Consider the following 23,261-nt stretch of genomic DNA (forward strand, 5'->3'; position numbering starts at 1 on the left):
AACAAAACAAATCCTCTCAGGCTTTTTGCACTTTCTATGTATGCTGAAACAATCAGCGCATGTAGGAAAAGGAAACAAAATGGAGAAATTAAGATATTTCTCCATGTTATGCCTTCCCTGGGAGTGCGTATCATTTTGACACATTCCCTGGATTACCATTATTAGTAAAATATGAGCCAAAAACCATGGGTGGATGCATGGGAACACCATGCTCCCCCTTTAGAAAACATTTCCAGGGCAGAGAAATGCAAACCAGCACCTTGGGCTTCCATGCGTTACTCCAGATTTACTATGCCACGCAGAGCCACACAATGTACCAAACCTTTAGGAAATCTGGGTCTTGGAGACTCAAAAGGACATGATCCAGTGTACAGACAACCACGGGCAAGCACACTTACACAGACAAAATCACACACTCAAACAAAAGGTAAGGTTCTCTGTTATCAGGATTGGTTTGTTCATTAGTGGTGCAGGTCAGTAGGCAGTCTCCCAAAAAGGGATACAGGTTAACTGAGGTGTACCCCTGAACAAGAATCCATTGGCACCAAAGCCAGCCACAACATGGCTAACATGATAAAGCAATATAAAGCAATAGTCGTGACTAGACTCAAGTCGTCTTCACTATGGTTAGAGATTCTTTCACTTAACATACAAAGGGCATCATTATGAGGCTGGAGGTCCTAGGATTGCCAGTCTCATGGTGATTGTCGGACCACCACAATTGTGGCAGTCAAATTGCCTTATTATTTCCCTGGTGGGCAGACCCACCAGGGGACTGCTGCCCCCACTGGGAACATGGTTCCCGATGTGGTGACGGTGGCCGGAGTTGTAACCAGCCACTGAACTCAGCGCCGCCTGGCTGAATACAATCCCACTTCGTGCCAGTCATTCCATGGCATGGGCAGTTCAGGGACGGTGCGCATTCTGAGGGTGTTGGAGTGCTACAATATTGGCCATGGCTCGCTTAAGGGAGCTGAGGCCAATATCGTAGCACTGTTCCCACCCGTCAACCCATCGGCAATGTATGTTACAATGTTCCCACCGGTCAGCCTGGTGGGAACATTGTAATACGCTGAGGGGAAACGTCACAGCCATGGTGATAAACACCTCTGTATGGCTTTGGCAGTCCCGTAGCGGGACTGCCAAAGTCATAATCAGACACTTAGGCTCTACTGTCAGATGTATATTAAAAAAATTAAAACACTTTATGGCTGCAGATTATTAAGTCTACCATGGAAATCCAGTCGCAAAGTCAGAAGAAAACCTGTTTAAATAAAGAAACAAACAAAATAATATAGCAAACAACCTCAAAGATACATTCCATACTCAGAAATAAATAAAGAATTGCAATAAGAAAAATGTTATAAAAATTGGAAGGAAATAGAAAAGACATTCAGGGCCTCAGTACGAGGCTGGCATGGGCAGTGCAGGGGACCCGCTGCCCAGCACTGTCGCAATGTTCACTGTCTACTTTGCAGAGAGTGAACATTGGGACACTGTTAGTGCACCCTGCGGGGTACAGCAAGCAGTGCCACCAGCCCAATTAGCCTGTTTCCTGCTAAGGCCGATGGGTGGAAACCTTGGACCTAGCATGAAACTCTTAATAGCTTTGGCAGGGTGGTTGCCATGAAGACGTCGGCCACCCTGTCGGGAGCTTGGCGGATGGGCTTTCCTGGCTGCCAAACTACTAATTAGGCCCTCAATATTAATACAAAACAAAGGAATGGAAAGTATGAAAAAATAATTAATATGAGTATACCAAAGTTGAAAAGCATATATCTAATGTTAAATTAGGTGTATTTTCAGAACATTTTTGAGTAGCTGTTACTTGAATGAAAGTGGCTGCATTTGGAAAATATGATTTAAGCTGATCTATAAGTGATAAAATGTGATTTTCTGGAGACTTATTACTTTGGTGTCCAGGGCATTAAAGCTATGTTTATTGCTCATCTAGACATATCCCAAACTAATAAAGCATTTTATTCACTAATGCTAGCACCCCTGCAAAATACACTGAGGTCACTGCTGACATTCTTGGATGGGGTGGCAACTAATATAATTGTGTCTGATATGGTCAATGGTAGTTATCATGACACAAGCATATTGCCTCAAAGGTAATGTAAACAATTAAGTATACTGAAATATGCACATTTCAAATAATAATACAATTATATATAAATGGTTTCGATTATTAATGTAAATGAAACCTCATTATTAATAAAATGAATAAAAAAGCATCAACAAGAAAATGCAAATAAAAATATTGTTCATAAATAATAAAAAAAAAAAAACAATGATAACAAATTCTAAATAAACAACACTAAAGAAAGTGTTGGATTTTAATAGAGTGAGATTTGCTATTGTTTCTCCAATACCCGCAAAATAATAAATATTATTGGACTTTGGAGGGATTAGATTTACTGTTCCCACTGCTGTTGTAGCAACAGTAAGGAAGCATTGTACATTGTAAAGGTTAGATATACAGTTCAGATTCCTAAACGTTCAAAAAAGAACATTCAAATATATAAGAAATTAAACATCTTTAAAATACAACAAACATTATTTATAGATACCTGCCATTCAATGAAATGACACAAATAAATAAATAGATTTATCTTCCTACTAACGAAAAAATTCCACCATGAAACAAATACATTTAAATAAAAAATGTAAATAAAATGATTACAGTTACATTCTTTACTAAATAAAACAATTGAAATGAAAACAAAAAAAACTATAATTTTTGTAATTGTAGTATTACAGATGCTAATCAACACATTATTAATTAGACAATAACAAAAAAAAAATGTAAAATAACAATTAATAAATCAAATATGAATCATCAATTAAAAATGAAAAAATAATGTGTAATTAAGATGACTTCCTAAACTAAAGCCCTATAAAACCAACAGTCTGCTACTAAATTACTAATTGAACTTCACAATTTTAAAGCACACTTTAAACATAATGAACTATAATAAAATCGTTAAAATAACCATTAATAACTTACAAAATGTACAACATTATCAAGCAACAATATAACTATCATAAAAGCATACCTAAAAATAGAAAACACAAATTCCAACCACATTCCTAATTGGGATAGCAATCTGTTACTACTAGAAAAATTACTAATCAGATTGAAACATTATAATTGATAAATTAACAACTGCAAAGTATTCTATGATGATTAAAATACGAATTAACCAATTAAATGCTTTACAATATTCGTAATTTATGCTTGAACAAAAACTTCCTTCTTTAGTTCTCTATAAATACAACAAACTGCTACCAAATAAAAAAATACTAAACAAAGTTAAGAAAAATTTAATTACATATGATAGAATCAAAACTCAAGGAAGAAAAATGGAAAATATTTATTGTGATTGTATTATTACCATAGAGTAATATAACTAATGTAGGTACAGCTAATAACAATATTTTGTTACAAATATATTCAAATAAAAAATATCTATGATACTTTAAAAAAGCAATAACTTATATCTAAGAAAGCAATATTCTTACCTTCTATATTGTGACCACAATATGTTTGAGTTCATGATGTATTAGACATGACATTAATAATGTTAGCACAGAATGGTTTTCAATTAACATAAGTTCCTCTAATTTCAGAAAAGATTGGCGGACACTGATTTAAGTTCATATATAGAATCGTTCTTCAGCCAATTATTCCTTTGCAAGGTTTATGAAGCTTCAATTTGCTCAGCATACTTTGCCAGCTGTTTGTATGTGATCAGTGCTCCTTGATGGCAACTTGAAATGTTTGAAATCAAGCTGAGTGTCTTTAACATTCCCCTACAAAAAACAAGATGTAACTTTCTCAAATAGATGCAAGAGAGTCCACCTTTTCCCGGGATAAAAATGTGTGCAACATTAAGTATTACCTTAAACCTAATGCTGCTACATGATTTCAGACAACATAGAGGATAGTAAACTCTGGTCCTGATTTTGAGTTCGGCATATTTAGAGATGTCCCTGCCCAATGAATATTTCTTGCCTTTCCAGCAACCTCTGTCACAGTGGTTACTGTAAATGCATTAAAAGTTTTGACATATCCCTTTGTCATGGAGCCATATGTCAAATGTTTTTTGAAAACATAGGGCCTCATTTACGAGTTTGGTGGTCAGACCGCCAGTCCGCAGCGATGGTCCCAAAAAGACTGCTGTGCCACTGGTCTCACACCCCCGGTATTATAATGTATGCAGGCTGAACCGCTGATTGCATCGACAAAGTGTTACCCACCAACCTCACAGTGGGCTGAAGTTCTATCAGTGTGTACTCTGTCGCTGTCATGGGTGCAGCTAACCACCAATCTGATTACAAAAACACAGTTGCACTGGTAGTCCCCTTGTGGCGGGTTTCCTGACATCTGTAGGCCATTGCGGTACACTATCAGCAAAGCACCAGAACAGTGCCCATTGGCTGGATTAAAAAACAACACAGTCGCAGGACGCACCTGCAAATCACACTACAAAACACACCTTATCCTAGACCATGACCCTTTGCCTCTTCACTGCAGCACAGGAAGACAGAGACCACACATCATTGTTTCATTTTTTGTGAGATAAGGCTTCCCTTTATTCGCTTTCCATTTAACACTTTCCACACATTTTTCTACTCATTTTCTTTCACCCAATATCACTTGTCATGTTTTTTTGGTCCTTGTCACCCACTTTAATTTATTGACATGTCATGTTCTAAAAATCCACCTTTTTATGAGGATGAGTTGAGAGTCATGGTGGGTGAAATCATAAGAGTAGAGCCACAGTTGTTTGAGCCCAAATCCTTCATTCGTCTCTTACGAGGAAAATGGAAATGTGGCAAAGGATAGTCAACAGAATAAATGACTGGGGGTGAGTGTTTGACAATGTTCAGCATTCCGTCCATCACTTGTTGTTTTTGCTTTGTCGCCCTAAGTGGGAAGGGTATGCCCAGACGTGGGTCCTGTGCTTCCCATGCCACTGGATTCAAGCTAGCCTGGCTGATGAGGGGTGAAACCCCGAAACCGGTCCCAGGATGCTTGTTTCCGGTCCAGTGAGGACCTGGCTTGGCAGTTTGGTCTGGACTGTTCCCATGAGGAACAGGGTCAAGACTGATTTGCATATGGCTGGGTCCAAACTGGGGTGGCATGGTGAGCAAAAGAACGATGGATTAAACCCAGATCTATGACTGGGGGTGAGTGTTTGACAATGTTCAGAATTCCGTCCATCACTTGTTGTTTTTGCTAAATGCTGTAATCACCACCTTGCACACAAATGAGAATATTAGGAAGAGGTGGACCACCCAAGGAGGAAAATGCATTCCCTGGCCTCCAGGCAACACATGGAGTGCCAGCAGAATGGTGGTGGTTCTTCCAGTGCCCCATTGCAACTCGTTCCCTGGGAGCAAAAGGTCTTGGTCATCATGCATCCGGAGGGCTTGACAGGAATAGCAGGGGATCAGAGTTTGATAAGTTATATCACAATCACTGTCACAAAACCTCAATGTAATGTATGGTCACATCTCAGCTTTTGCCATTGTGTTGTCTATCTACTTCTCCTAACATGCAATACCCAAAGTATCAGAGACGTTAGATTGTCATTGTGCATTGTCGTTCATAACATTGCATTTATCAATCTCCATTACATGCCATATGTTGGAATGGGGGTCTATAAATGTTTTAGTAGTAAAATATCATCCCTCGACCCATGACATGTGTCAATATGTAAATGCATGCTCCACCCATAATACTGTGCGGCAACAGGTATGTAAGACAAACCATTTGACAAGTGTTGGGAAGTAGAGAGAGTGACATGACTACAACTACTAACTACTAACATTTTATTTTGTTTTGTGATGACTACAACTACAACATGCCCTGTTTCTGCAACTCAAAATGAGAGGCCATTGTGCTCTTGCCCATATTCCCTTCTCATGTCACAACTGATGTTCAATCATCATCAAGTTTACCATTTGTCTGATGTTGGGAGTTAGAAAGTGACATGATTACAACTGCCATGAGGCCATTTTTGTGTAACTCAAAACAAGAGGCCATAGTGCTTTTGCCCATATTCACTTGTTTCCCATGACACAACTAATGTTTACTAATGATGGAGTTTACCATTTGTCTAGTGTTGGAAGTTAGAAAGTGACATGACTACAACTACCATGAGGCCCTGTTTTGTAACTCAAAACAAGAGGCCAGTGTGCTCTTGTCCATATTCACTTATTTCCCATGTCACATCTGATATTCACTCATCATGGACTGAGCAGTCTACATATTATGCTTAACTCAGAGACATGTCTGTGTCTACCTAGCTTGATGCTGTCCTGGTATTCACCATTGTTTGTAAGGCATTAAGCTGCTTACGCCGATTAGAAGTGACAGGTAACCCAATGACTGAACTGCTCACATGTTGACAACTGCTTCATATATAACCAAGTTGTGTGTCCACCTGTAACATACACTACTAGGTCCTGGAATGGCCAAATGTATGTTACTTCTCCACAGTGTTGTCTTAAGTGTTTGTTAGATATCATGTTTATCTTAAACTAAAATGCAACCTATCAACACTTCTAATGAGCTGCTCAAATCTAATACAGTTTTTGCTAACTCTGCAAATGTCTTGTGAACAACTTCAGCACATTGGAATTATATCACAATAGGAAACCCGACCTATTAACATTCACATCGGCTCTATTTACTGTGATAAAAAACATTTGGATGTACATTCCACAATTCCATCAATACCAATGTATTCTATTTGACTGTCGGTCGATCCGGCACAGCAACTAGACAGAGATTGTCCACCGAGCAGACTCCCAACCTACCCCGGGATGAAGTCCTCAGGGATGATAGCACTCCTGGACATGTGGATTTGGATGACAAACCTGGCACATCCGGTCAGCATGGGCAGACGGCAACAGTGAGTCTCACTGTGCCCAAACCAACACTTCCCACCTGAGCTGCAACAATATCTCAGCCAACAACATTCTCTTCAACCTGTATACCTTGCACTGTTCATACAATCTTGTGTCTCCAGACTTGGATCCTTAAGTGCAAGTCACCAGCCATGATAAAGAGTGACCAGAACCCTGTTGTAGTGGTACACTGGGCTAAGGACACAGGCTCATGGGGTTAGGGTCTGTGGGAGGAATGCTGTGGGCCAACAAAGTGAGGCCACTGGGGCCAATCACGACCAGGACGCCATCATCCAAGCCTTGGTGGTCTATCAGGAGTCCCAAGGCATAATGGGCCAGGTAGTTACTAAACTTCGGGAACTCAAGCAATTGCAGAGGGACATGTACCAACAGATGGAGGCCCATAATTCCAACATGGGTGCCCTAACAATTGTGCTGATGTGCATACATCCAAGTCTGGGCAGGGCTTTTTCACCACCATCAACCCCTTTCTAATGCAATTCCATCAAGCCCATCCATATCTGCAGCAGCCACAGGAAGGGAGGCCCTGCCAGAGAAAACAACACTGTCAGACACCCCTGCCTCTGCAGCGGGTGAACCTTCCCACCCTCACAAGCAGGGATGTCCATTTAAATATCCAGGAGGTGAAGATGACAAGATACCCACCACTGCCAGCAAGATACCTCACCCTTAATTTCCTCCTTTGTATGATACACATTTACTCTGTGGACTCATTCTGGACATTATTACATTTCTCAAAAAGAAAAAAGGGAGCACACTGCCTCACACTCAAGCAAAAAGTTAGCCCCAATGCATCATGGTAAATGCAGTCACTTCGTTTTGTGCTGAAAAAATAATCAAAAGTCTTTCACCTAAGTAGGTGCAGCAAGTGCTGTGTATCTCTGGACACGTGTTTCTAGGTTTAGCCCGTCATCAGCAGAGAGCAGCCAAGTCTGTGGGGTTGCTTGAAATGCCGCCAAAAGTCTTCTCAGGTTTATGTACCACTCACTGGCGCACAGGTGCCTCTCCAGAGCTCGTCAGCTCGTTAGCTCAAGGGAGCAGTCATTGGACAAAAAGAAAAAAGGGAGCACACTGCCTCACACTCAAGCAAAAAGTTAGCCCCAATGCATCATGGTAAATGCAGTCACTTCGTTTTGTGCTGAAAAAATAATCAAAAGTCTTTCACCTAAGTAGGTGCAGCAAGTGCTGTGTATCTCTGGACACGTGTTTCTAGGTTTAGCCCGTCATCAGCAGAGAGCAGCCAAGTCTGTGGGGTTGCTTGAAATGCCGCCAAAAGTCTTCTCAGGTTTATGTACCACTCACTGGCGCACAGGTGCCTCTCCAGAGCTCGTCAGCTCGTTAGCTCAAGGGAGCAGTCATTGGACAAAAAGAAAAAAGGGAGCACACTGCCTCACACTCAAGCAAAAAGTTAGCCCCAATGCATCATGGTAAATGCAGTCACTTCGTTTTGTGCTGAAAAAATAATCAAAAGTCTTTCACCTAAGTAGGTGCAGCAAGTGCTGTGTATCTCTGGACACGTGTTTCTAGGTTTAGCCCGTCATCAGCAGAGAGCAGCCAAGTCTGTGGGGTTGCTTGAAATGCCGCCAAAAGTCTTCTCAGGTTTATGTACCACTCACTGGCGCACAGGTGCCTCTCCAGAGCTCGTCAGCTCGTTAGCTCAAGGGAGCAGTCATTGGACAAAAAGAAAAAAGGGAGCACACTGCCTCACACTCAAGCAAAAAGTTAGCCCCAATGCATCATGGTAAATGCAGTCACTTCGTTTTGTGCTGAAAAAATAATCAAAAGTCTTTCACCTAAGTAGGTGCAGCAAGTGCTGTGTATCTCTGGACACGTGTTTCTAGGTTTAGCCCGTCATCAGCAGAGAGCAGCCAAGTCTGTGGGGTTGCTTGAAATGCCGCCAAAAGTCTTCTCAGGTTTATGTACCACTCACTGGCGCACAGGTGCCTCTCCAGAGCTCGTCAGCTCGTTAGCTCAAGGGAGCAGTCATTGGACAAAAAGAAAAAAGGGAGCACACTGCCTCACACTCAAGCAAAAAGTTAGCCCCAATGCATCATGGTAAATGCAGTCACTTCGTTTTGTGCTGAAAAAATAATCAAAAGTCTTTCACCTAAGTAGGTGCAGCAAGTGCTGTGTATCTCTGGACACGTGTTTCTAGGTTTAGCCCGTCATCAGCAGAGAGCAGCCAAGTCTGTGGGGTTGCTTGAAATGCCGCCAAAAGTCTTCTCAGGTTTATGTACCACTCACTGGCGCACAGGTGCCTCTCCAGAGCTCGTCAGCTCGTTAGCTCAAGGGAGCAGTCATTGGACAAAAAGAAAAAAGGGAGCACACTGCCTCACACTCAAGCAAAAAGTTAGCCCCAATGCATCATGGTAAATGCAGTCACTTCGTTTTGTGCTGAAAAAATAATCAAAAGTCTTTCACCTAAGTAGGTGCAGCAAGTGCTGTGTATCTCTGGACACGTGTTTCTAGGTTTAGCCCGTCATCAGCAGAGAGCAGCCAAGTCTGTGGGGTTGCTTGAAATGCCGCCAAAAGTCTTCTCAGGTTTATGTACCACTCACTGGCGCACAGGTGCCTCTCCAGAGCTCGTCAGCTCGTTAGCTCAAGGGAGCAGTCATTGGACAAAAAGAAAAAAGGGAGCACACTGCCTCACACTCAAGCAAAAAGTTAGCCCCAATGCATCATGGTAAATGCAGTCACTTCGTTTTGTGCTGAAAAAATAATCAAAAGTCTTTCACCTAAGTAGGTGCAGCAAGTGCTGTGTATCTCTGGACACGTGTTTCTAGGTTTAGCCCGTCATCAGCAGAGAGCAGCCAAGTCTGTGGGGTTGCTTGAAATGCCGCCAAAAGTCTTCTCAGGTTTATGTACCACTCACTGGCGCACAGGTGCCTCTCCAGAGCTCGTCAGCTCGTTAGCTCAAGGGAGCAGTCATTGGACAAAAAGAAAAAAGGGAGCACACTGCCTCACACTCAAGCAAAAAGTTAGCCCCAATGCATCATGGTAAATGCAGTCACTTCGTTTTGTGCTGAAAAAATAATCAAAAGTCTTTCACCTAAGTAGGTGCAGCAAGTGCTGTGTATCTCTGGACACGTGTTTCTAGGTTTAGCCCGTCATCAGCAGAGAGCAGCCAAGTCTGTGGGGTTGCTTGAAATGCCGCCAAAAGTCTTCTCAGGTTTATGTACCACTCACTGGCGCACAGGTGCCTCTCCAGAGCTCGTCAGCTCGTTAGCTCAAGGGAGCAGTCATTGGACAAAAAGAAAAAAGGGAGCACACTGCCTCACACTCAAGCAAAAAGTTAGCCCCAATGCATCATGGTAAATGCAGTCACTTCGTTTTGTGCTGAAAAAATAATCAAAAGTCTTTCACCTAAGTAGGTGCAGCAAGTGCTGTGTATCTCTGGACACGTGTTTCTAGGTTTAGCCCGTCATCAGCAGAGAGCAGCCAAGTCTGTGGGGTTGCTTGAAATGCCGCCAAAAGTCTTCTCAGGTTTATGTACCACTCACTGGCGCACAGGTGCCTCTCCAGAGCTCGTCAGCTCGTTAGCTCAAGGGAGCAGTCATTGGACAAAAAGAAAAAAGGGAGCACACTGCCTCACACTCAAGCAAAAAGTTAGCCCCAATGCATCATGGTAAATGCAGTCACTTCGTTTTGTGCTGAAAAAATAATCAAAAGTCTTTCACCTAAGTAGGTGCAGCAAGTGCTGTGTATCTCTGGACACGTGTTTCTAGGTTTAGCCCGTCATCAGCAGAGAGCAGCCAAGTCTGTGGGGTTGCTTGAAATGCCGCCAAAAGTCTTCTCAGGTTTATGTACCACTCACTGGCGCACAGGTGCCTCTCCAGAGCTCGTCAGCTCGTTAGCTCAAGGGAGCAGTCATTGGACAAAAAGAAAAAAGGGAGCACACTGCCTCACACTCAAGCAAAAAGTTAGCCCCAATGCATCATGGTAAATGCAGTCACTTCGTTTTGTGCTGAAAAAATAATCAAAAGTCTTTCACCTAAGTAGGTGCAGCAAGTGCTGTGTATCTCTGGACACGTGTTTCTAGGTTTAGCCCGTCATCAGCAGAGAGCAGCCAAGTCTGTGGGGTTGCTTGAAATGCCGCCAAAAGTCTTCTCAGGTTTATGTACCACTCACTGGCGCACAGGTGCCTCTCCAGAGCTCGTCAGCTCGTTAGCTCAAGGGAGCAGTCATTGGACAAAAAGAAAAAAGGGAGCACACTGCCTCACACTCAAGCAAAAAGTTAGCCCCAATGCATCATGGTAAATGCAGTCACTTCGTTTTGTGCTGAAAAAATAATCAAAAGTCTTTCACCTAAGTAGGTGCAGCAAGTGCTGTGTATCTCTGGACACGTGTTTCTAGGTTTAGCCCGTCATCAGCAGAGAGCAGCCAAGTCTGTGGGGTTGCTTGAAATGCCGCCAAAAGTCTTCTCAGGTTTATGTACCACTCACTGGCGCACAGGTGCCTCTCCAGAGCTCGTCAGCTCGTTAGCTCAAGGGAGCAGTCATTGGACAAAAAGAAAAAAGGGAGCACACTGCCTCACACTCAAGCAAAAAGTTAGCCCCAATGCATCATGGTAAATGCAGTCACTTCGTTTTGTGCTGAAAAAATAATCAAAAGTCTTTCACCTAAGTAGGTGCAGCAAGTGCTGTGTATCTCTGGACACGTGTTTCTAGGTTTAGCCCGTCATCAGCAGAGAGCAGCCAAGTCTGTGGGGTTGCTTGAAATGCCGCCAAAAGTCTTCTCAGGTTTATGTACCACTCACTGGCGCACAGGTGCCTCTCCAGAGCTCGTCAGCTCGTTAGCTCAAGGGAGCAGTCATTGGACAAAAAGAAAAAAGGGAGCACACTGCCTCACACTCAAGCAAAAAGTTAGCCCCAATGCATCATGGTAAATGCAGTCACTTCGTTTTGTGCTGAAAAAATAATCAAAAGTCTTTCACCTAAGTAGGTGCAGCAAGTGCTGTGTATCTCTGGACACGTGTTTCTAGGTTTAGCCCGTCATCAGCAGAGAGCAGCCAAGTCTGTGGGGTTGCTTGAAATGCCGCCAAAAGTCTTCTCAGGTTTATGTACCACTCACTGGCGCACAGGTGCCTCTCCAGAGCTCGTCAGCTCGTTAGCTCAAGGGAGCAGTCATTGGACAAAAAGAAAAAAGGGAGCACACTGCCTCACACTCAAGCAAAAAGTTAGCCCCAATGCATCATGGTAAATGCAGTCACTTCGTTTTGTGCTGAAAAAATAATCAAAAGTCTTTCACCTAAGTAGGTGCAGCAAGTGCTGTGTATCTCTGGACACGTGTTTCTAGGTTTAGCCCGTCATCAGCAGAGAGCAGCCAAGTCTGTGGGGTTGCTTGAAATGCCGCCAAAAGTCTTCTCAGGTTTATGTACCACTCACTGGCGCACAGGTGCCTCTCCAGAGCTCGTCAGCTCGTTAGCTCAAGGGAGCAGTCATTGGACAAAAAGAAAAAAGGGAGCACACTGCCTCACACTCAAGCAAAAAGTTAGCCCCAATGCATCATGGTAAATGCAGTCACTTCGTTTTGTGCTGAAAAAATAATCAAAAGTCTTTCACCTAAGTAGGTGCAGCAAGTGCTGTGTATCTCTGGACACGTGTTTCTAGGTTTAGCCCGTCATCAGCAGAGAGCAGCCAAGTCTGTGGGGTTGCTTGAAATGCCGCCAAAAGTCTTCTCAGGTTTATGTACCACTCACTGGCGCACAGGTGCCTCTCCAGAGCTCGTCAGCTCGTTAGCTCAAGGGAGCAGTCATTGGACAAAAAGAAAAAAGGGAGCACACTGCCTCACACTCAAGCAAAAAGTTAGCCCCAATGCATCATGGTAAATGCAGTCACTTCGTTTTGTGCTGAAAAAATAATCAAAAGTCTTTCACCTAAGTAGGTGCAGCAAGTGCTGTGTATCTCTGGACACGTGTTTCTAGGTTTAGCCCGTCATCAGCAGAGAGCAGCCAAGTCTGTGGGGTTGCTTGAAATGCCGCCAAAAGTCTTCTCAGGTTTAGGTACCACTCACTGGCGCACAGGTGCCTCTCCAGAGCTCGTCAGCTCGTTAGCTCAAGGGAGCAGTCATTGGACAAAAAGAAAAAAGGGAGCACACTGCCTCACACTCAAGCAAAAAGTTAGCCCCAATGCATCATGGTAAATGCAGTCACTTCGTTTTGTGCTGAAAAAATAATCAAAAGTCTTTCACCTAAGTAGGTGCAGCAAGTGCTGTGTATCTCTGGACACGTGTTTCTAGGTTTAGCCCGTCATCAGCAGAGAGCAGCCAAGTCTGTGGGGCTGCTTGAAATGCCGCCAAAAGTCTTCTCAGGTTTATGTACCACTCACTGGCGCACAGGTGCCTCTCCAGAGCTCGTCAGCTCGTTAGCTCAAGGGAGCAGTCATTGGACAAAAAGAAAAAAGGGAGCACACTGCCTCACACTCAAGCAAAAAGTTAGCCCCAATGCATCATGGTAAATGCAGTCACTTCGTTTTGTGCTGAAAAAATAATCAAAAGTCTTTCACCTAAGTAGGTGCAGCAAGTGCTGTGTATCTCTGGACACGTGTTTCTAGGTTTAGCCCGTCATCAGCAGAGAGCAGCCAAGTCTGTGGGGTTGCTTGAAATGCCGCCAAAAGTCTTCTCAGGTTTATGTACCACTCACTGGCGCACAGGTGCCTCTCCAGAGCTCGTCAGCTCGTTAGCTCAAGGGTGCAGTCATTGGACAAAAAGAAAAAAGGGAGCACACTGCCTCACACTCAAGCAAAAAGTTAGCCCCAATGCATCATGGTAAATGCAGTCACTTCGTTTTGTGCTGAAAAAATAATCAAAAGTCTTTCACCTAAGTAGGTGCAGCAAGTGCTGTGTATCTCTGGACACGTGTTTCTAGGTTTAGCCCGTCATCAGCAGAGAGCAGCCAAGTCTGTGGGGTTGCTTGAAATGCCGCCAAAAGTCTTCTCAGGTTTATGTACCACTCACTGGCGCACAGGTGCCTCTCCAGAGCTCGTCAGCTCGTTAGCTCAAGGGAGCAGTCATTGGACAAAAAGAAAAAAGGGAGCACACTGCCTCACACTCAAGCAAAAAGTTAGCCCCAATGCATCATGGTAAATGCAGTCACTTCGTTTTGTGCTGAAAAAATAATCAAAAGTCTTTCACCTAAGTAGGTGCAGCAAGTGCTGTGTATCTCTGGACACGTGTTTCTAGGTTTAGCCCGTCATCAGCAGAGAGCAGCCAAGTCTGTGGGGTTGCTTGAAATGCCGCCAAAAGTCTTCTCAGGTTTATGTACCACTCACTGGCGCACAGGTGCCTCTCCAGAGCTCGTCAGCTCGTTAGCTCAAGGGAGCAGTCATTGGACAAAAAGAAAAAAGGGAGCACACTGCCTCACACTCAAGCAAAAAGTTAGCCCCAATGCATCATGGTAAATGCAGTCACTTAGTTTTGTGCTGAAAAAATAATCAAAAGTCTTTCACCTAAGTAGGTGCAGCAAGTGCTGTGTATCTCTGGACACGTGTTTCTAGGTTTAGCCCGTCATCAGCAGAGAGCAGCCAAGTCTGTGGGGTTGCTTGAAATGCCGCCAAAAGTCTTCTCAGGTTTATGTACCACTCACTGGCGCACAGGTGCCTCTCCAGAGCTCGTCAGCTCGTTAGCTCAAGGGAGCAGTCATTGGACAAAAAGAAAAAAGGGAGCACACTGCCTCACACTCAAGCAAAAAGTTAGCCCCAATGCATCATGGTAAATGCAGTCACTTCGTTTTGTGCTGAAAAAATAATCAAAAGTCTTTCACCTAAGTAGGTGCAGCAAGTGCTGTGTATCTCTGGACACGTGTTTCTAGGTTTAGCCCGTCATCAGCAGAGAGCAGCCAAGTCTGTGGGGTTGCTTGAAATGCCGCCAAAAGTCTTCTCAGGTTTATGTACCACTCACTGGCGCACAGGTGCCTCTCCAGAGCTCGTCAGCTCGTTAGCTCAAGGGAGCAGTCATTGGACAAAAAGAAAAAAGGGAGCACACTGCCTCACACTCAAGCAAAAAGTTAGCCCCAATGCATCATGGTAAATGCAGTCACTTCGTTTTGTGCTGAAAAAATAATCAAAAGTCTTTCACCTAAGTAGGTGCAGCAAGTGCTGTGTATCTCTGGACACGTGTTTCTAGGTTTAGCCCGTCATCAGCAGAGAGCAGCCAAGTCTGTGGGGTTGCTTGAAATGCCGCCAAAAGTCTTCTCAGGTTTATGTACCACTCACTGGCGCACAGGTGCCTCTCCAGAGCTCGTCAGCTTGTTAGCTCAAGGGAGCAGTCATTGGACAAAAAGAAAAAAGGGAGCACACTGCCTCACACTCAAGCAAAAAGTTAGCCCCAATGCATCATGGTAAATGCAGTCACTTCGTTTTGTGCTGAAAAAATAATCAAAAGTCTTTCACCTAAGTAGGTGCAGCAAGTGCTGTGTATCTCTGGACACGTGTTTCTAGGTTTAGCCCGTCATCAGCAGAGAGCAGCCAAGTCTGTGGGGTTGCTTGAAATGCCGCCAAAAGTCTTCTCAGGTTTATGTACCACTCACTGGCGCACAGGTGCCTCTCCAGAGCTCGTCAGCTCGTTAGCTCAAGGGAGCAGTCATTGGACAAAAAGAAAAAAGGGAGCACACTGCCTCACACTCAAGCAAAAAGTTAGCCCCAATGCATCATGGTAAATGCAGTCACTTCGTTTTGTGCTGAAAAAATAATCAAAAGTCTTTCACCTAAGTAGGTGCAGCAAGTGCTGTGTATCTCTGGACACGTGTTTCTAGGTTTAGCCCGTCATCAGCAGAGAGCAGCCAAGTCTGTGGGGTTGCTTGAAATGCCGCCAAAAGTCTTCTCAGGTTTATGTACCACTCACTGGCGCACAGGTGCCTCTCCAGAGCTCGTCAGCTCGTTAGCTCAAGGGAGCAGTCATTGGACAAAAAGAAAAAAGGGAGCACACTGCCTCACACTCAAGCAAAAAGTTAGCCCCAATGCATCATGGTAAATGCAGTCACTTCGTTTTGTGCTGAAAAAATAATCAAAAGTCTTTCACCTAAGTAGGTGCAGCAAGTGCTGTGTATCTCTGGACACGTGTTTCTAGGTTTAGCCCGTCATCAGCAGAGAGCAGCCAAGTCTGTGGGGTTGCTTGAAATGCCGCCAAAAGTCTTCTCAGGTTTATGTACCACTCACTGGCGCACAGGTGCCTCTCCAGAGCTCGTCAGCTCGTTAGCTCAAGGGAGCAGTCATTGGACAAAAAGAAAAAAGGGAGCACACTGCCTCACACTCAAGCAAAAAGTTAGCCCCAATGCATCATGGTAAATGCAGTCACTTCGTTTTGTGCTGAAAAAATAATCAAAAGTCTTTCACCTAAGTAGGTGCAGCAAGTGCTGTGTATCTCTGGACACGTGTTTCTAGGTTTAGCCCGTCATCAGCAGAGAGCAGCCAAGTCTGTGGGGTTGCTTGAAATGCCGCCAAAAGTCTTCTCAGGTTTATGTACCACTCACTGGCGCACAGGTGCCTCTCCAGAGCTCGTCAGCTCGTTAGCTCAAGGGAGCAGTCATTGGACAAAAAGAAAAAAGGGAGCACACTGCCTCACACTCAAGCAAAAAGTTAGCCCCAATGCATCATGGTAAATGCAGTCACTTCGTTTTGTGCTGAAAAAATAATCAAAAGTCTTTCACCTAAGTAGGTGCAGCAAGTGCTGTGTATCTCTGGACACGTGTTTCTAGGTTTAGCCCGTCATCAGCAGAGAGCAGCCAAGTCTGTGGGGTTGCTTGAAATGCCGCCAAAAGTCTTCTCAGGTTTATGTACCACTCACTGGCGCACAGGTGCCTCTCCAGAGCTCGTCAGCTCGTTAGCTCAAGGGAGCAGTCATTGGACAAAAAGAAAAAAGGGAGCACACTGCCTCACACTCAAGCAAAAAGTTAGCCCCAATGCATCATGGTAAATGCAGTCACTTCGTTTTGTGCTGAAAAAATAATCAAAAGTCTTTCACCTAAGTAGGTGCAGCAAGTGCTGTGTATCTCTGGACACGTGTTTCTAGGTTTAGCCCGTCATCAGCAGAGAGCAGCCAAGTCTGTGGGGTTGCTTGAAATGCCGCCAAAAGTCTTCTCAGGTTTATGTACCACTCACTGGCGCACAGGTGCCTCTCCAGAGCTCGTCAGCTCGTTAGCTCAAGGGAGCAGTCATTGGACAAAAAGAAAAAAGGGAGCACACTGCCTCACACTCAAGCAAAAAGTTAGCCCCAAATACATTTCTGATGGGATGAGCAATCTGGACTTTTGTTTTCAGATGATGTGGCGTCTACATCTATCGTTTCTTTCTCCCTGACTGATGACTTCATTTTTCTTTTATGTTTGTTTTTGCAACAAGTATGTCTCCACCTTTACAACTTTAGTAAATTCACAAGTCACAAATTCATTCTCAGTAGAAGTAAATTTCACATTTAGCAATGTAGATATGTAATACCATGTGAACTGTACAATGATGAAAAACGCTACTTGCATGAGTATGGATATGCTGCATGTACACAATGTTTAGCTCAGGATAACAACCATGCCACACAAACACATACATATAACTGTCTTGTTCGAGAACATTTTTATAATATTGTTAACATCATAGGCTGGTAGGATGTGAGAAACACAGAAAATTATACATGGTTGAATCACACTGTGTAGGTAATCAAATTTACAGGCAGAGACCGCCACAACATGGAAGGAAGGGATATTGTCCTGTAGAACAGCCAACATGTAATTGGTTAATGTCATCAGCTGGAGCCATATCGCCTACCTCACAAAATGAATTCAACATTTTATAATGCAAGACTTAGACAGATCGCAGTACAATTTTTTCTGATCACAGGGTCATTAAAATTCAGTGCTTATGTATCTGATGGTATGTCACAAACAAATGCCACTGATGTGCCACAGGCACATTGGCCTACAATGATGAAAAAGATCAACAGCTGCATACAGTTCATGCAAAAAGAGTGTTTGACCAATGTGAAGGGAAACTAACATAAAGTCGGCCTACAACTAGATATTGTCTGAGCATCAATGCATCACACACAATGCATCATGGCCACCATATGACAAGGAACAAGTCAAATGGAGTCTCCTCCACTTCCATCCTATCACTGTGCAAGCTGTCTTGGCACTGGTCTTGTACACCCAAAGACTGTGACATGCAATCCATGTCCACTTTGTCTGTCCCAACAGCATCATATACATGCTGATGTCACAACTCTGAAATGTCCAAATGAAGATGTCATGGTGATGGTACCTAAAGAAACACAAAAGCAAATAGTTTAACTATGAAACCATACATATGACATAATTCACGTAGCAAACGTTTGGAGAACGCAGTCTATGACAAAAGTCCGACATAAACAAAGCAACATCAACACAATGAGAATGTGTCAAAACCTTCCTCACCAAACACCCTTTGTCAAAGTTTGTCAGAGCTTCAGCTTCCTACCAGTTTCAACAAACACCCTCCTCACATCATCACACCAAGAGTTCATTGTATAGTCAAAGTCATGGCATCTCATGAAGTACTTGCACTCATGAGAAGAATCTGCTGATGAGATCTTGTCGAGAGCCAGTTCCTTGCTTTTCTCCATCATTATTTGGCATTTCAGGCCTCTCACCAGGTGGCACTTCAGGCTCTCCCTCCTCCGTGAAATAAGGGATGTTATGGAGCATGCAGCAGGCCACGGTGAAATGGCACATCTTCTCGGGTGAGTAGAGGAGGGCTTACCCAGTATTCTCCAGACAGCTAAATCTGGCTGTCAGGAGCCCAAAGACCTGCTCCACTGGCTCATGTGTTTTTCCATTGGCCTCATTGAAGTGGACTTCCCTGGCGTAGTTGGATTCCTCAGGGGTGTTAACAACCAAGGGAGGTTGGGGTATGCTGAGTCTCCTGTTTTGTAATGAGACAAAAGTGCTACAGTGAGTCACATATTTCCTGATTATAGCACCTGACACTGAACACACAAAGTTAGGACAGATGTTAGTTACCAACAAGCCAGTCCCTCTCTGGTTGTGACATCGGTTGGGGAATGGTGCTCTTCCGCATTACAAAGGAATCATGGACTGAACCTGGGAACCAGGCACAGATGTTTGAAATGTACAAATCTGGCATGCAGACAACTTGCACGTTGATAGAATCGAAGTGCTTCCTGTTTCTATAGACATGTTCACTGACATGCGGTGATACTAATGCATTATGGGTGCCATCAATGGCTGCTACCACATGTGGGAGGTGACCAAATCCATAAAAGTCAACCTTCACATTGCCTAAATCCTCATGTCTGGGAAACCGGATAAAGCTGCCAATGTGTTTCATTACTGCTCATAGCACACCTTTTAATACACTACTGAACATAGGTTGTGACATACCACCCGATATAGCCACAGTATATTGAAAGGATTCTGTGGTCAGAAAGTGTAATACTGTCATGAGTCTCACAATATCTGGTATACATGTTGGATTTGTGTTTTGAGGCATGAAATTAGGCTCCAAATTATGACATAAATCTTCTTTTGTTTGCCTGTTCAGATTAAACATCACTTTCTTCCATGGCCTGAAGGTCTGGAAATGGATGGTACACTGGAGGTTGACATTGCCTCGCTCTCCCAGGGTACCTATGTGTGGAATCAAATAAATTGGAACAGTAGTCACAGTGTTCAGAGCAACATATATGATGAGTAACCCAAACGTCTGGTGACAAAACATGAATAGCTGAAAAATCATTACACACATTTCACATTACAATTGTCTACTACCTAAAATCTAGCTATCCCCATTGTTGTCTATACATGTTTCTACAACATATATGTGCACCTTATACACCTAAATGTTCCTCATGTACATCTTGATAGTGAAATGTATGTTTTGTCCTCCAAAATACCATCACCGGTGGTGCACAGTGCACTGCTGTTATATGCCATTTATGACCAGTAACGCACTACACCGATGATTGTGTAGTAGGAATTACAGATCAATGGAGTACTACATATGCTAACATTCTTCAACACATTTATAATGGTGGTGACCCATTTACCAGTCACCAATACTGTAGTTTCAACTGCTAAAATGGCGGATGCCTGACCTTGTATATAGGACTGTTGGAAGTTGCCGTCGGTGGCGGAAGTTGACCATGCAATGGGCTGTTTCACCCACAGCGGACACAGCCATGAACTAATGTTATTGACTGCGACAGTCATGGCCCAATGGCTGTGCCCCTCTATGCTGATGATTGCGTACATGGTGTACATGTACACTGGGGTTTAAAAAATAACTCACTTGTCTCTGGACACTGTTGCCATCAACACCTCTGCCACTTTAGCTGCTGTCTGCTACCTCTGGGAGCAGTCGTACCAAGTCAAGAAGGTGAAAGGGCCCCTGCCTTCTCTTCAGATGAGCTGGAGAAACTTGTTAAAGTGGTTCTTACCCTGTATGGTTAGATCTATGGCTCACCAGAAGAACAAGTAACCACCTCATATACATATTTCACTCTGTTCAACACCATCCCTTCCTTTCTCACAGGCTACAATGTGCCTCTGAGTCCCAGAGAGTTTTTTGATGACTGTAGTTACATTTTGTGCACCATAGATAGGATGTACATGTTATGGATTGCAGAGCCCTGTACTTTGTGTATTTCAGTTGACCACTGTGTTACATGATGTGTGAGAAGCCCTAGATCCTCCTTCTGATGCATCCACATATCTATGAAAGTAAACATTTTATGGTAACAACGATAAATTTGATGATAAGATTGCACTGTACATGCCTATTTCACAAGTGACAAAAAAACAGTTCAGATTGTTGGTTAATTCTGGAGAGATCAGTACATGTCAACCAATCAGACCAAACATAACTTGGTTTGTTGATTGTCATCTTTGTAAGAGTGCCACATATGATAAAAGGTGCCAGTACATACCACACACACTCAGTCAGATATAGCATGAGATTCCATTAGGTAGTCTACATGTCCACACATCCACAGAGAGGAAGCGCTCAGTGACACCTATGGCAGCCTGCTCATTGTCACCTAAGTCTTAGGGTGTAGTCGTTACTATGGTAATAGCCTGCATGGACCGTATTCAACACGTGAATGTGTTTGGATGTAAAGGTGTCTATAGAGTCATGCACAAGTAGTTTACCCTTCAGAAGGTCACTATGGTGTGTTGTATTTCATAGTGGCTCACATGACAGCACATGTCAGATGGCCATGGGCTACATGATGTTAGTGGGCTGGCTTAGTAAGTTTAGGTCATGACCATGGTTGTGGATAGTCAGCAGATGCCTATAGAAGTGTGCACATATCTGCAGGTGAGCTTTACATATGTAGTGTGTTAACAATTTAAAATTGTTTGTGCTAGTGTCTACAAATTGCGAGATAACCAAACAGCTATCCTAAAATCGGAAAGCACGATCTCTTTATTCATCTATTGTATCCATACAGGTCAAAGCCCATCAAAAGCAAGGCAATTGGAGAGCTCTCACCTGGAAGGTGCGGACCCTTGGGGTCTATCACCAGTGCAGCATCCATTGCTGAAAAAAGGTGGGAGGACCGGAAGATCACGAAGGTCCAGCTGGAGCTGTCCTCCCAAAGTGGACGGATGTGCTCCAGACCCTGACCCCCTAATGGCCTGCATACTGGTGGTGGCTTATCTGGAGCTTGAGGGGCAGTTGAGGGAATCACAACAGCTACAAGAGGTTGAGTCCTGGGCAGAATCATACATGTTGCATTGCCAACTTTGTTTGGTAGTGGCAGGCATCTTTCCATCAACATTGGATGTGGCCCATGTGTGACACACAAGAAGAGTAGTTGTTTGTGTAGGTCTGGTAGTAGGTGCATGCTGATGTGCATTTCCTATTGTCCTAATGACCAGGAACACAGCAGACTCAAGTCTATTATCAATGTGCTGTCTTAATCAGACGCATGGCTGAGTACAGTGATCAATCAGCTTATGTTGTTTGATGTTGTTAGTGACATTTGTACCCAACAGGCCACTTGTCTTCAGTGTGTCACCCGTAGCATCAAAAACATGAGCTGATTGATCACTGTAATCAGCCATGTGTGTGCTCAGCAGAGTATATTGGCATTTGTAACCAACAGGGCACTTGTCTTCAGTGTGCCAAGAGTGATGCTACCTCATTACTGTGTCTCATGTGATGGTGGACCTCTTTCATGTGACTTAGCATACAGTGCACTTTGAGTACAGTCACTGAACAATACTTCTCCTTGATAAGAGGGGGCATGGACTTTTACATGAGTTAGCAAACATCACTGAGACCATCAGTATTTGTGCCTACATCTGTACCTTTAAGTTTTGTAATGTCATTTACACTACTGTTTCACAAATGATCAACCTGTCTTCAAAGTATGATGTCTGATTCCATCACATATTTGTGTCTGTAAACATGTATTGGAAAATAGTTATATGTGATACCACAGACAGGAGTATGTCAACATTTGATAGTGGTACACGCATACCCTAAGCCATTACTCAAGTCATTAGTCATGTCCAATTGCTAACGCAATAAAGGACATGATACTAGACCTACAGTAATTTCTCAGTGTGAATTTCCATGCCATTGATGTGGATCAATTGAGCTAAGTGATTTGCACATGTTTATTGGTGAAGGTTCATTAACTGACTATTGAAATGCATCGGGGAGTGACATGCAGAAATGTGAGAATCATATGTGAGTGTGTACACTCAGTAATACAATGGAATTTGTGTTTACATGAAAAAAAGGCAGTGATGTGCCTTCTCATTGAGAAAGAGATTAAACCACCTCTTCGGGTAATGTAGATTCCCTGAGCCTCAACAACATTCAATGAACTATTGTTGTTTAGTTATGCTCTCAACAGTACCAATCGAGAGTGGTGATTTCCCTTTGCCTACCTGATTCATTATGCTGTAGATATTTGTAGACAAATCTCCTAGACATTTTGTCCATATTGTCTCCAGTCTACTTTTCTGTGCAACATGTGTTACATAGCAAAGCTACATTAGTACAACTTTCATGAGACTATTCCTCCAATGGACTTATTAGGAAATCACCATTGGGAAGTTTCGACTGTGTGACATGAGTTTTTCCATGTCACCTTATTCCTGCTACTGTGCATCTTGCTGCAACATAGCTGCGCTAGTTGACCACCATTTCATCAGGATATGGCATTAGGTATTGACATTTGCTGATTGCAGTGCCTTGTGTGGAATCTGTAGGAATACATTTGGCACTGAGGTATGCTATAAGAGCCAAACCATTCAAGGTGGTGAGGTCTCCTACTTGATACATGGGTATTGTGATTGCACAATTTCACTCATGCAATTGGAG

The sequence above is a fragment of the Pleurodeles waltl genome, chromosome 8 (genome assembly GCF_031143425.1).
Source record: "Pleurodeles waltl isolate 20211129_DDA chromosome 8, aPleWal1.hap1.20221129, whole genome shotgun sequence".
Lineage (NCBI taxonomy): Eukaryota > Metazoa > Chordata > Amphibia > Caudata > Salamandridae > Pleurodeles > Pleurodeles waltl.